This window comes from Metopolophium dirhodum, chromosome 7, assembly GCF_019925205.1.
Source record: "Metopolophium dirhodum isolate CAU chromosome 7, ASM1992520v1, whole genome shotgun sequence".
Taxonomy (NCBI): Eukaryota; Metazoa; Arthropoda; class Insecta; order Hemiptera; family Aphididae; genus Metopolophium; species Metopolophium dirhodum.
In genome coordinates, this window is record NC_083566.1 from 23,387,830 (window position 1) to 23,400,572 (window position 12,743).

Below are 12,743 nucleotides of genomic sequence, written 5' to 3' on the forward strand. Positions count from 1 at the left end.
TTATTAGAAGCTTATAGGTGGCCAATCGTATTTTAAACATGAATTTATTTTCACTCAACACTTACATGACCGATCCAAACTTTAAGCGGTCCACCGAGATTTTCTTGGTAGCTCGCCTAACTAATCCGGCCCTGCTTGGGGCAGTAGCACTACTTCAATTTTCTTCAACAGTATCTTGTTCGAAGGTAAAGAGAATCTAGTTAGTGCATTCAGGAGATCAAAATTTAAATTCTTAATAGTTTTCAAAAGCGCAGAGAAAAACAATAAAAAATAAAGAAAAAACCGGAATTTTACGCAAAATCGGTTTTTGACCAAATCGATTGAATTATAATATTATTATTTATTTATTTCAGCGTAATTCAATTATAATATAATAATAACATTAATAATATGAAGAGCTGATACGTATACCAACATGAGATAAGTTCGTAACTGGTATACGGAATTATTGTCAATACAATTTTTCTTGTTGGGTAAAAGGCTTGAAAATATAATACGGGGCCCCTAATATATTATTACAATAAAATTACAGTTGAAAAATACTAAAAATACTAAAGCACACATTTTTATAAGCATTTAGAGTTGACATTTTGATAAAAGGCCTAAAAATCACGAAAATTAGTAAATTATTTTGAGTTAGAAATTTCTAACAATTTTTCTTTTTAAATCTAACATTTTAAAATTTAATACAAGATCTCTTATAAGTCTGTCTACCTTTATCAAAAAAAAAAAATGTCAGTATGAAAGTCAAATTAAATTTTAATGAACGTTTGCAGTTGAAATTTTTAGAAGTTCGGATATTTAATCGATTTTTCATGTAGCAATTTTGTTATTTTGTTGTAATTCAAAAACGAATAACTGTAAATTCATGAAAATTTCACTGAATGTTTATATTTTAATTTTCTATACACCATACAGTTTTGGAAATATTTTGATTCTTTTTAAGCTGTATACGGACATTGTTAGTTTTTAATTTTTTTAGTTTTTTTTTTCCATAAGTATTAATAAAATGTTATTTGTTGTGTCAAAAAAGTGAAAAATTAATAAAAGGCTCCTTATAATATATTGTTACAATAATAGTTGAAAAGTATAAAAAATACATAGGCACAATTTTTTTTTAAGCATTTTAAGTTCAATTTTTTACAACATTTATCAAATTTAAAATTGATTTTGTATTTAAAATTTTCAACTTTTATAACTATAGTTAATATAACTATCCTTATAACTATCCTTATAAGGATTGGAAATTTAAAACAAGGCTTCACGTAAGTAGGTTATTCTTTCACCAAAAAATCTCAAAAGTATAAAAACAGTTTTTTTTTATAGTTATTTTATGTTCAAATTTGGAGGAAATTACATATTAAATAACCAAGAATAACTATTTAGTTATTTTGTTGTAATTTTTTATATTTATTCAACTTACCGGCTACTGTATTAATGATAAGTAATTACAGTATAAATATAATATAAATTATCCACACTGATAAACTGTCTCCGCACAGAATCATTTTTCGAATACAATGATATTATATCATTGAATTCAAATTTAATACCATCCATTATACAGTGACCCACTTGTAACCTACTGTACAGAATAGCGACATCCACTTACCCACCTTTTTTTTTTTTAATTGTCAATACATATAGTATTATACTATTATATAATATTTACCTATTTAGTTTTATAGTCTCAATTTTAATGATAATAGGAGAGGTCTATTATACGTTTTATCAAACATTCAGTAACTTTTATTTGCGACTGTTAAATAAATAACGCTGTTCGGTAAATATGTACGTGAATTTTTCTTAACTGTTTAATTGTCTATTTCAATTCAGTTCCAGAATGCAACACTATAAAAACTACATATAATCCTCCATAATGATTCCACACATCCCATACGCTGTACAATAAATATAAATATATACATATACACTCACCTAACCTGACCCTAACCGACTGTATGTGGTCTTCTCGAATGCGTATATTGTTTAAACGATCTTATTGGTCCCACGTTCAACGTTTTAGTTGTGGTACTATAGCTTTATCTTTACTGCATAAATCATCCCAAGCATTTCATATGTGAGACGAATAATATTTTATGTTATCTTTACGGAGGAAATAACGCGTTTTCCTTTTTCGGAATTGGACAATATCTCCAGCAAAGTTTCTTTAGAATGACAATTCTCGCGTCTGCAGATCCCTCCAAGCGAAATTGACCTAAATATGTTTTCTTTTACATTCAGTTCCAGATGAAGCATGCTCGTACGCGTTTTTTCTTAAGACTTACTATTATTAAATGTAGTATTTTGTTGTGAACCCGTAAAAAAACCATCATGGTTTACTATTGCATTTATAATTATATTTTTTAATATAGTAATATGTAAAGCCATGTATGTGTGTGTGAGCATGTATAATATATTGTATATTATATAAAAACACAATTTTTACTAGTATAAATTACATTATGCTTATATCGGGTAACGTGCAGCGATGGATTGACGTTGACGGCTGATTAAACGTTGAACAAATAGCTGATAAGTCATCAACATTGCAGATCTTTATCTGCCGAAACTAAAAATATATTATTACTCGAGTAATAAAAAATTTTTAATAAATCTCATTATTACTTAGTGCTAATGGAAAATTTAACCTATCAGGATTTCAAATAAACAATAGTGTTACAATATTCCATCTACCTAGCATTGAATGAAAATGATCTCTGTCAACATAAATCAATATTATGGAATGTTAAACTACCTACTACGCACTTCTAGTTAAAATGTTTATAATAGGACACACGTAATTACTTTTGAACAGTAAGTATGATACTTAAGATGTAAAATTTAGTGAACAGAAGTTGAAAATATTAGTAGGTATATCCAATAAAAATTGAGTAACTTAATAATTCTTGTTCAGATTTGTATTATCAATAAACATTTGATTATTAATAAAATAATCATAATATAATATTAATATAAATTAATAATAATTAAAACCATTTCCACATAAATAATGGTATTCGATAAAAAAAACATTATAATCAAATCGTAAGTATTTTATTTATTATTTATATTTGTGCATATTTTCTATACCTACCTATTCATTACGCATTACAAAAAATGTTTATTTCTAATATTATCCGTTTATAACTTAAATTGTTATTTCAATATTAATGGGAACCTTACCACAACCAATGCAACATCTCCGAGAAAATCAGTAAGGCAAACCTACTTTTATTTAAAAAAAAAAATGAAAAATGTAGGTACAATTTAATATAAACTTGATGTAATATCTTTAATGTAAATATATTAATGTTCATGTTGCCGATCAATAGAAAAAAAATAATAAATAAATATAAATGGGTAAAAGAAAAAGCAAAAACTAATACTAATAATTCTTTGGTTTTATATTAAAATCATAATAATTATTATTTTCTCTCTTTTTTTTATAATAAATAATAATAAATAATACTTAGTGGTGGCTTTACGATAATGCTATATTCTTAATTATTAATTAATTTTTTCTGTGCTTTAATATTTCAATTGTTTGTAATATCTTTGTGCGCCAATTCAAAGTTATTAAATTTAAACTATTGGATCTTTGACTGTAACTACTTATTTGAAGATTATGTCGTTTACGAAAAGGTGAACCTTTATTATTATATCCTTTATCCTTAATCATTATTAAATAGTAAATACGACCATTTAATATGCAAGAACAAAGTGCGGACTGATTGGCAATAATGTTATGAACGTTAAGTATAAATGTATAATACGAAATGTCCGTTGTCTAACCAATATTTACATTTTAATGATTAGATTACCCTGGTAAATATGTCAGCTATGCGCATAAATCATCCATTTATATTAGATATTAAGATGTATCAACCCGCTACTTAAAATCGCTTGAAATATTAATCTGAACCAAATCAGTCACGTAGCTAGGGGTGGGGTGGGGGGGTGGCTGAGACGGCTTAACCCAAAATAGACAATTTCAACCCCTCTTTGGAATTTAAACCAAATCCTTCCAAAAAAAAAAACTTTATCATGCATTCAATATGCCTAACAACCAGTAATTATATAATTAATTTAAGTACCTACTATATAATACAGAGATTTAAATTACTAAAACGTACATGAGATGCTATAAAAAAATCTGACTATGTATTTCCATTATTTTTAAAAAGCTATAACTAAGTAAAAATATCAGGAATTTTTTATTAAGCTTTCAAGTTTTTGACCAAGCATAAAATGTGTTACCAACATTAAAAAAAATTTTAAAAATAATAGCATGTCTAAAAAATGATATTATAATTAATATTTCGTAAAAATGTTAAGTATCTATACACGGATCTGCGGTTTTTCATTTTTTCAATAAAATAATCAATCTAGTCAAAATTTGGTATTGTGTAAATATTTTCATTTTCCGATTTTTTTTTAATCTCTGATTGTTATTAAAAACACTGAATTTTTACTTTCGACTCAACAAGAACCAATTTTCAACCAGAAACCCCCTCAAAGGTTTGAAACTCCAAAAGGTGATTACAGACCTAAATAAAATAAATAAATCATACATCATTGTAAAACCAATATATTCAAAATAATGTGTTAACGTCACTCAAAATCTAATATATCAAAATCATGGTAGGTATTTTAATTATATACTTAGGATGGATATTTTCACCACATCCTACTAAAATATGACTTCCTCGAGAATTAAAATGATTCGCTTTTGGAATGAACGGAAAATGTTTAATTTGGAATAATTGTGACTATTTCACTCAGATTAAGTTCTTTAAAATGTACAGTGATTGTACACCATTAAGACCAATCATAAATCACCATAGATATTCATATCATTCTAAAATAACTGAAATGTAGAACATATTATTATAATATCAGTTACACGTTCGTAATAATTAATATTGATAATGCAATTGGATTTTTTAGATACACCGGCGATGAGTGGTTCATTTATGTGTATTATACAGCGTACATTTATCTTACCTTAAGATTTAATGGACATTCGATTGAAAACTTAGTAATAAATTGTATTCGTATAAATATTTAGTGAAACGGAATGATTAATAACGGTAATTTCAGATGGTATTGTTGTGAAAACGGTTAACGGTTGGTGCTGCGTCATACAAACGCTGATGTACCTACCTGCTGTTCATTATTCATGCAAATTCGTAGACATTTTTAATAATATATATATATATATATATATACATGATACACATAATCATAATACATGTTATGTATTCCAACATAATAGATTATTAAAATATACTGGATTTATAATTGTTGAAATCGTGAGAGTATCTACATATATAGTTTTACTAGTATTACACCATCGTTGATCAGTCATTTAAAAATATTCTAAATCAACTCGTACGATTCACAAATTTTCAGAGTTATTTTGAACTTTTCGACAGCCGTCCTCTATTATTTATTATTGCTAGGTATATTATTATATATTTTAATTAATTCAATTTCAGTGCGTACAGAATTATTATAATATTATTATCATATTATGCAACTTGATTAGAAGAAAATATATAGAAAGATAGATGGCAGCCTAATTGTTCATATTTTATAATATTATTGTTCATAAAATGTGATGGCTTGTATGAGCTATAATATTAATTTAATTTATAACATTCAACACAAAACGGGTTAGTTAGGGTTGATAGTTAAAAGACTCTCACCCACGCACACACCCACTCAAACGTCTATTGCCAGACTGCAACATTCTGTATTTATGACTTTGTTTGGGGAGGGGGGGGGTTATAATAAAAGAAAAAACAATTAACAAAGCCCATTTCATAACATTTGAAGAAGCAAATAATAATAGAATAATTAAACTTCATTGCCAAATAAAATATACTAATTATTTTTATTTTATTTTTGCGATCATTTTCGCATTTTCGCAAGGTTTATTATTATTATATTTTTAGATAATCTATTAAATAAATTATTCGCATATTATACATTGATATTGATATATTTATCAGAATTTATTAGTGCTAAAATGTTATAAAATAATTTAATTCATTGAAATTATGGCAAATATTTTATAATAATTGTATTAATAATCAAATAAAGGTAGGTTGGTACATAACTGCAGTAGATCTCTGCATTGATCTCCCTCATTCAATTACTTCAGTAATGTTCGTTATGAGATTATAATATAATAACTACTTTCGTATGTCTATACAATCACCTAACATTTTCCATGCATTTTTATATCGATTTTTTGTTTTTTATATACATAAGGAAAACTCTCAAAGGAATTTAAATGCACCTAACCAGTGATCTCTGGATATGAATGTGGACACTATAAAAGTTGAATAAAAATAAAACATTTTTCGGTTCAGTACCTTTTATGTAAAAGTAAAATATACTGAACGGTCACGATGTAACAATATTACATATTACAATATATTATTATTCCTATACATCCCGTCAAAAATATAAGTAATATAAGAATTGTTTGTTCGGTTTTTTCTTCCACAGCCGTTGGCAGTGTCCAGTGAACACAATTTATTTTTCATAATAATATAAAATAATATAGTATCGTACTACATATCTCGGGGAAATGAAAACAAAAGTGTGTTTACTATATCATAACCACACAAATCATCAATAATAATAATATTATTATCGCAATCGTCCGTTCCGACACCGTTTGAAAAACAAAACGCACAAGCATAATAGTCAATGGCATATTATGTCATGACTTAGGTCACAGTTGGTATAGTCGATAGGTACCTAGGTACTTGCGCGAATTGAGAAGTTCGTATAATTAGATTTTACCCGTTTGAGCCAATTATAACGAGTACGCGTCACTAAATTTTTCACACGTGTGCCGCGTAAAACCTAGACAGTCTATATCGTTATCGCAAGAAACAAAGCGCAAACGTAATATTATACTCTGACTTTAACGTATAATTCAATTAATTCAGTATATTGTATATGTACCATGTCGTTATTCTTTTGGGCCGTATGCAAATAAAGAGATTGCAGCTCGCGTCTATCTTGCATTGTTACAGTTATTATTATTACATTGTTATTTACGTTGATTTAATATCCATAATAATAGCACGTCATTATAAATAGGTATAGAATATGCAGGTAGGTATAGTTAATCATCCGTTCATATGTTTTCAAAATTAATTCTGCTCTTTAGGTACCTATTTCGTCTGTCCTGTCAGCATTTTACTTTCATTATTTATAAAAGAACATTCAAAGATACCTATAGTTTTCAAATAACTATATTTTGAAGTACCTCTTTTTACTTTTATTTATGAGTTGAAATGTATGTTTATCTTTCGGTAAAAACAATATTTCTATAATAATTATTTCTCGTGCAAACTTATTTTACAGTTAATTTATTCAGTTTTATAATAAACAGTTGTGAGTTTGTGATCTTTTAACTGTACACATAATATGGGCGGTTAAACTTGAGGAATATGCATTGTCATAATATTATACAGTAAGAAATACAGAATACCTATAACTATTATTATTAAAATGTTACATTAATTTTGTGATTAAACTTTTTAACCTTTAAGATAATATACATCGTTTGTACATAAAACCGTGTTCATGTTACGATAAAGCAACATAATTGTATTGATTTGACGTAGTTTTGTATCTTGTGCTCCCTTGTACGCCTTACCATGGTCAGACTGCCCTATACTCTATATAGTCTAGAGTGGCACAGGCATTTTATGTGGCCCGTGAATAGAATAGAAATAGAAATTATTTAGAAAAATTATTACTGTTATTATATTAAGTTTGTTTGTGGATACCTTGTTAAAATAATAATACCAAATAGTTATGAACTCAAATAAACTAAGTTTGGTATGATTATACATTTTACTAAAAACATGTTATTAAGGTATATTCAAATTGTGGCTCGTGCAAAATTTCTATTTATTTTTTGGACTTTGAAATCAAGAAGGTTGCCACCCATGCTTTATAGACTGAAAATTTGCAGTGAAGCACCCTTGTCTCTATAATTGTATAGAGCCCTTTATTCAAAACGAAAAATTCACAATTTTAAATATAAAATACGAATTGTTGATTTGAGGACCTTGCTCGTGTCATTTAAAAGGCGCAATATTTAGGCAATATGCAATCTCGTTGCGGCCTCTCGCGACTTGGCCTTTGTGTTAGTATTATGGTAAATTATAATTAGTGTGAGTACGGTTGTATAATACGAGTAACAGGCTATCTACACACACACTGAAATGGTGCACACGTCAACGACACCACCAACCAAAGATTAAAAGCGTAATTATGTTTGATCAAAACACGCTTTAAAGGAAAAACTCTCACGCCTCGTAATTTTTTTTTTTTGTTAGATAGAAGTTGATTTTTACAGAGCTCACTGGACTTCGATTCGTGAATAGGTTGCATAAAATAAAAATAGTTTCAAAGAATAACAAAAACTTATGAAATTTGGTTATCATAATATTCTAATAAATTATTGTATTATAATATGGTTTAGAAATAGAATTTTGAAAATCGAAAATCCAATGTGACCTGTAAGGCTTGTACGTTATACAAGTTTTGCGTTTATTGTTATTTAAAATAGTGTTAATACCTATAAAATTTTAAAATAATAACTAATTAGGGTAGGTAATGGCCCGGATACGAAATATATTATAATATAATATCAATTCTTAGATTGTCGCATGAAATAAATGTTTCTACGAAACCAATAGAGCTTTTAAATAAATAGATTTTAAAATATTTCGTTTTACGTTATTTTTTGTTTAATGATATATAATATATTTTGTTAATCGTTATGTTTTGTTTTGCGGTATTTAATTATTTTTGATTAGGTACCTATCGCTTTCCGTTATAATTACGTTTACAAATTTCAATCGTTTTTTGTCAAATATAACGTTACAATCATACCATTATTATAACGTTTGCAAGCCCTGGATCCTAGCCTTACTCTGTCTTTATAATACTACAACACTGGCTAAAATATTGGAGAAAATAGACATAATTTCAGTCTAAAATAATGTGGAGGAAAATGGAAACCAACCTTTTTTTATGGCGGAAAATGGACAGTGGAGGAAAACGGTATCTTGTTTTTGGAGGGAAATGGAACCGCCCGAAATCGGATCACTCTACAGACTACAAGGTAAGCGAGATTTTCCTGTAAGGCATGTTTTTGTTCAAAACAGGTCACGTGCCGGCCCCTTTACTATATTAGAGTAGTGCACCACTGCACCAGTGTCTATTTGGTTGACCCATAAACATTAGAGAAAAAAATATGTTTGGGTTATCAGCTCCGGTAAATATATCATATTATATGGGTGTATCAGTTGGAACATTGGCTTTTGGGAGTATCTATTTTTAGAACTAAACACCCAAAATCTCCATTGACTAGTAAATATTTGCAAACGGTACGCAATGATAAGTATTTTCATCCAAAATATTATTTATGATCATCACAAATCGTGATTGTTGGTTAATTATGTCAATATTATTATAAAATGATATCTTAATACTTTAAACTATTAAAATGTAATTTATAGTAAGGGGCAGAAAGACTAAATCGCTATTCATTTAATAAAATAATATAAATTGTAAATTAGTAGGTATACCTATTCAGATTTTAAAGATGGACAGTATTTCAATAAATGTTTACCTTGGTAAATTGTTTTAAATAGATAATATTATGTGATATTGCCTTGAGAATTATAATGTATATGTAAATAAGTGTATGTATGTATAATACACAAGTGTATATTATGACCATTTTTGGCTAAAATAAATAAATTATAATATTGAAGTGATTAGTTTATTAGTTTTGGTTAATTGGTTGTAACTGAGTCACTCTGTAGTCAATATTGGCGGTTAAGTCCACAGTACTATCTCCATCTGACTCTGCACCTCAGCTTACTTCAGGTATAATATTATATTATCCACTCAATTTTTTCTTCTTCTTAATAATAATTTTTTTAAGAAATTCAATATTTTTAAGAGCAATTGCAGTTTCAATTCATAAAATTAACCACTTTTCTAGAAACGTGGATATTTATTTTGATTTTTGAACAACTAGTCACTATTCACATTTCACTCTGGTCCTTTGATCATTTTACATTTATTTTATGAGGTGTATAATGTACAAATGTATGATGTGGGTACATACCACTCAAAATAATTAAACACTTCTTTAGAAACTATATGGTATGTTCTTTCACGGTCGTATACCAAATATCCACATCGATTTAATGTTCAAAATAATTAAAAGTTAATAGTTCGTCGATGAAATAAATGTGTCATAATATTTGATAAATTTGTTTTTTATTCTTACGTAACATTGTTATACGAAGTTTCTAAATAATATCTCCACCATTTTCTACTGACTTACTATACCATCCATTTCTTATATCATACAACATCTTGTTTTTTTTTTATAATATATTGAGAACTTACATAAAAAAATTGGCTACATTTTTAATAAATAATTATAAGTTTTTAATAAAAAACAATAAGTTTAAACGTGCAGCAAATTATTTTCTGTATAATAAAAAGAATAAATAAGTTTATAAAGGTCAATGATAAAATTGTACCTATACAATTTAACTATTTATTCTACCAAAAATTATGTTATTAATAAATAGATAAATAAATAAATGAATTAATAAATAAATCAAATAATAATACATCCATAATTTAACTGTAAAAATGATAGCACGATTTTATAATCGCTTCTATTGATTTTGTTTTATTCTAAAATGTACATTGAAACATGGATTGAACTTCCAATTCGCCTAACAAACAATATAAAAATATATATCAAATACAGATATCTTGTCTGACCTACTGGGGCCAGAAATGAATCTCACATTTCAGAAAATCGATGGGAAACAATTAGACTATTTTCAAATATGTAAAAATCAACCACTATTATTTTAAAAAAATCTTTAAATTTATAAATTATTTATATGTAAATAAAATGTAAGACAATAATCTTATTGAAGCTTATGCTCAAATAAAAAAAAATATATTCATTATTCTTATTCAAAAATAAAATTGCAAAATATAACCACGAAATAATTTATATATACTTACTAAACCTATCATATAAACATCATTTTATGCATCTTTAAATTATTTTTTTAAAAGATATAGACGTTAAAATTTGTTACAATTGTGTATTTAAGATATATTTTATAAAGAAGTAAGAACAACTTACGAGCCAAGAGGAATTTTATTAAATTCAATTTTTAAGATTTTTTACTAACAGATGAACGTTTTATCATACTATCGCATACACAAAAAAAAGCGGGTAATTGCATTTCACTCGGCTGTACAGTAGGTTACAAGTAGGTCACTGTAAATTTGAGTTTAATAATATAATATCATTGTATTCTGAGCGGAGATGGTTTGTCAGTCTAGGGACTAGGATACCTATTATGTAATAGGCGTTTAATAAACAATAATAATAATAATAATAATATATATTATATTTATATTGTTATTACTTATAATTAATACGGTAGCGCGAAAAGTTTTTCTGCGCTTTTGAAAACTACTGGGAAAGAGTCAACATTTTTTAAAATTATTTAGAATATTCTAATTATTTAGTGAAAAATCCAAGTCTCTTCAATAATCATTTATTATTAATATTGTTGAATAACAACAAAATATCAAAATCAATTTATTTTCTAAATTGATTTTGCATACAAATTCCCGATTTTGCCTATTTTTTTCGCAATTTTTAATTTTGATCCCTCAAACGTACCAACTAACGAACCAATTTACTACGAACATGAATATTTTTTTATCAAAAATTTTTTATAACATCTTTGCAAAAATATGAACTTCTTGGTCTAAGAATACCTATAGCTAAAATATTTCCTAATTATTTACATATATTTCAAAACATTTTGACAACCGTATTATTTTCCTGAAAATATTTTTACCATATTTTAATGCTTTCTGGAATGTTTATTTATTAGTATTTCTAACTAACAAATCATTGGAAAAATTTTAAAAATTTCTCATGGCTATAAAGTATATATAAATATTTATAACCTTTATCATGCATGAAAAATGATAATATAAATATTTTGTGAACATTTCAAGTGTCTACGACTATTAGTTTTTGAATTACGACAAATTATCAAAAATAAATTAATTGGATTTCGTAAATAAACCACTAAATATAAAATATTGTAAATAATTTTAATTCAAACGCTCATGAAAAATTAATGTTTGGCTTCAGTAAACTTTTTTTTCGTTTTTTAAAGGTAGAAAAACTTTTGGGGCATCTTCTATTACAATGTCTAATGTTAAACGTTTTTATGAATATCTAACCGAAAAATAAATTGCACCGGGTTTTGATGAATTTTGTTAAAATTTTAACTTTAAATGCATATAAAAAACAATCGTGCCTTTGTATCGTTAATATTTTTTAACTGCTATTAAAGCATACTATGAGGACTCTTGGATCGAATTGCCAAGCTTTTTTTACCAAGTATAGTTACCATGCATGGGAAATGACATTATAAATATTTAATGAAAAATTCAAATGGTCTACGGTAATTAGTTTTTGAGCTACCCCAAAAAAAATAAAATTGTTTTTCCAAACATTGATTTTGAATATTGGATCATTTTTACTAGGTACCTACTCCAAATGTTGACGGGAAGAAAAACAAACAATATAATTGTAAATACAATACATTCATTCCTTCGCTCAGAATCAAAAA

At 26.7% G+C, this 12,743-nt stretch overlaps 1 protein-coding gene across 2 annotated transcripts in view; it reads right to left on the minus strand.

Annotated features, from left to right (window-relative positions):
• LOC132948850 (probable G-protein coupled receptor CG31760) overlaps positions 1–12,743 on the minus strand; it is a 181,240-nt gene that overhangs the window by 49,365 nt on the left and 119,132 nt on the right. The window lies entirely within an intron of this gene.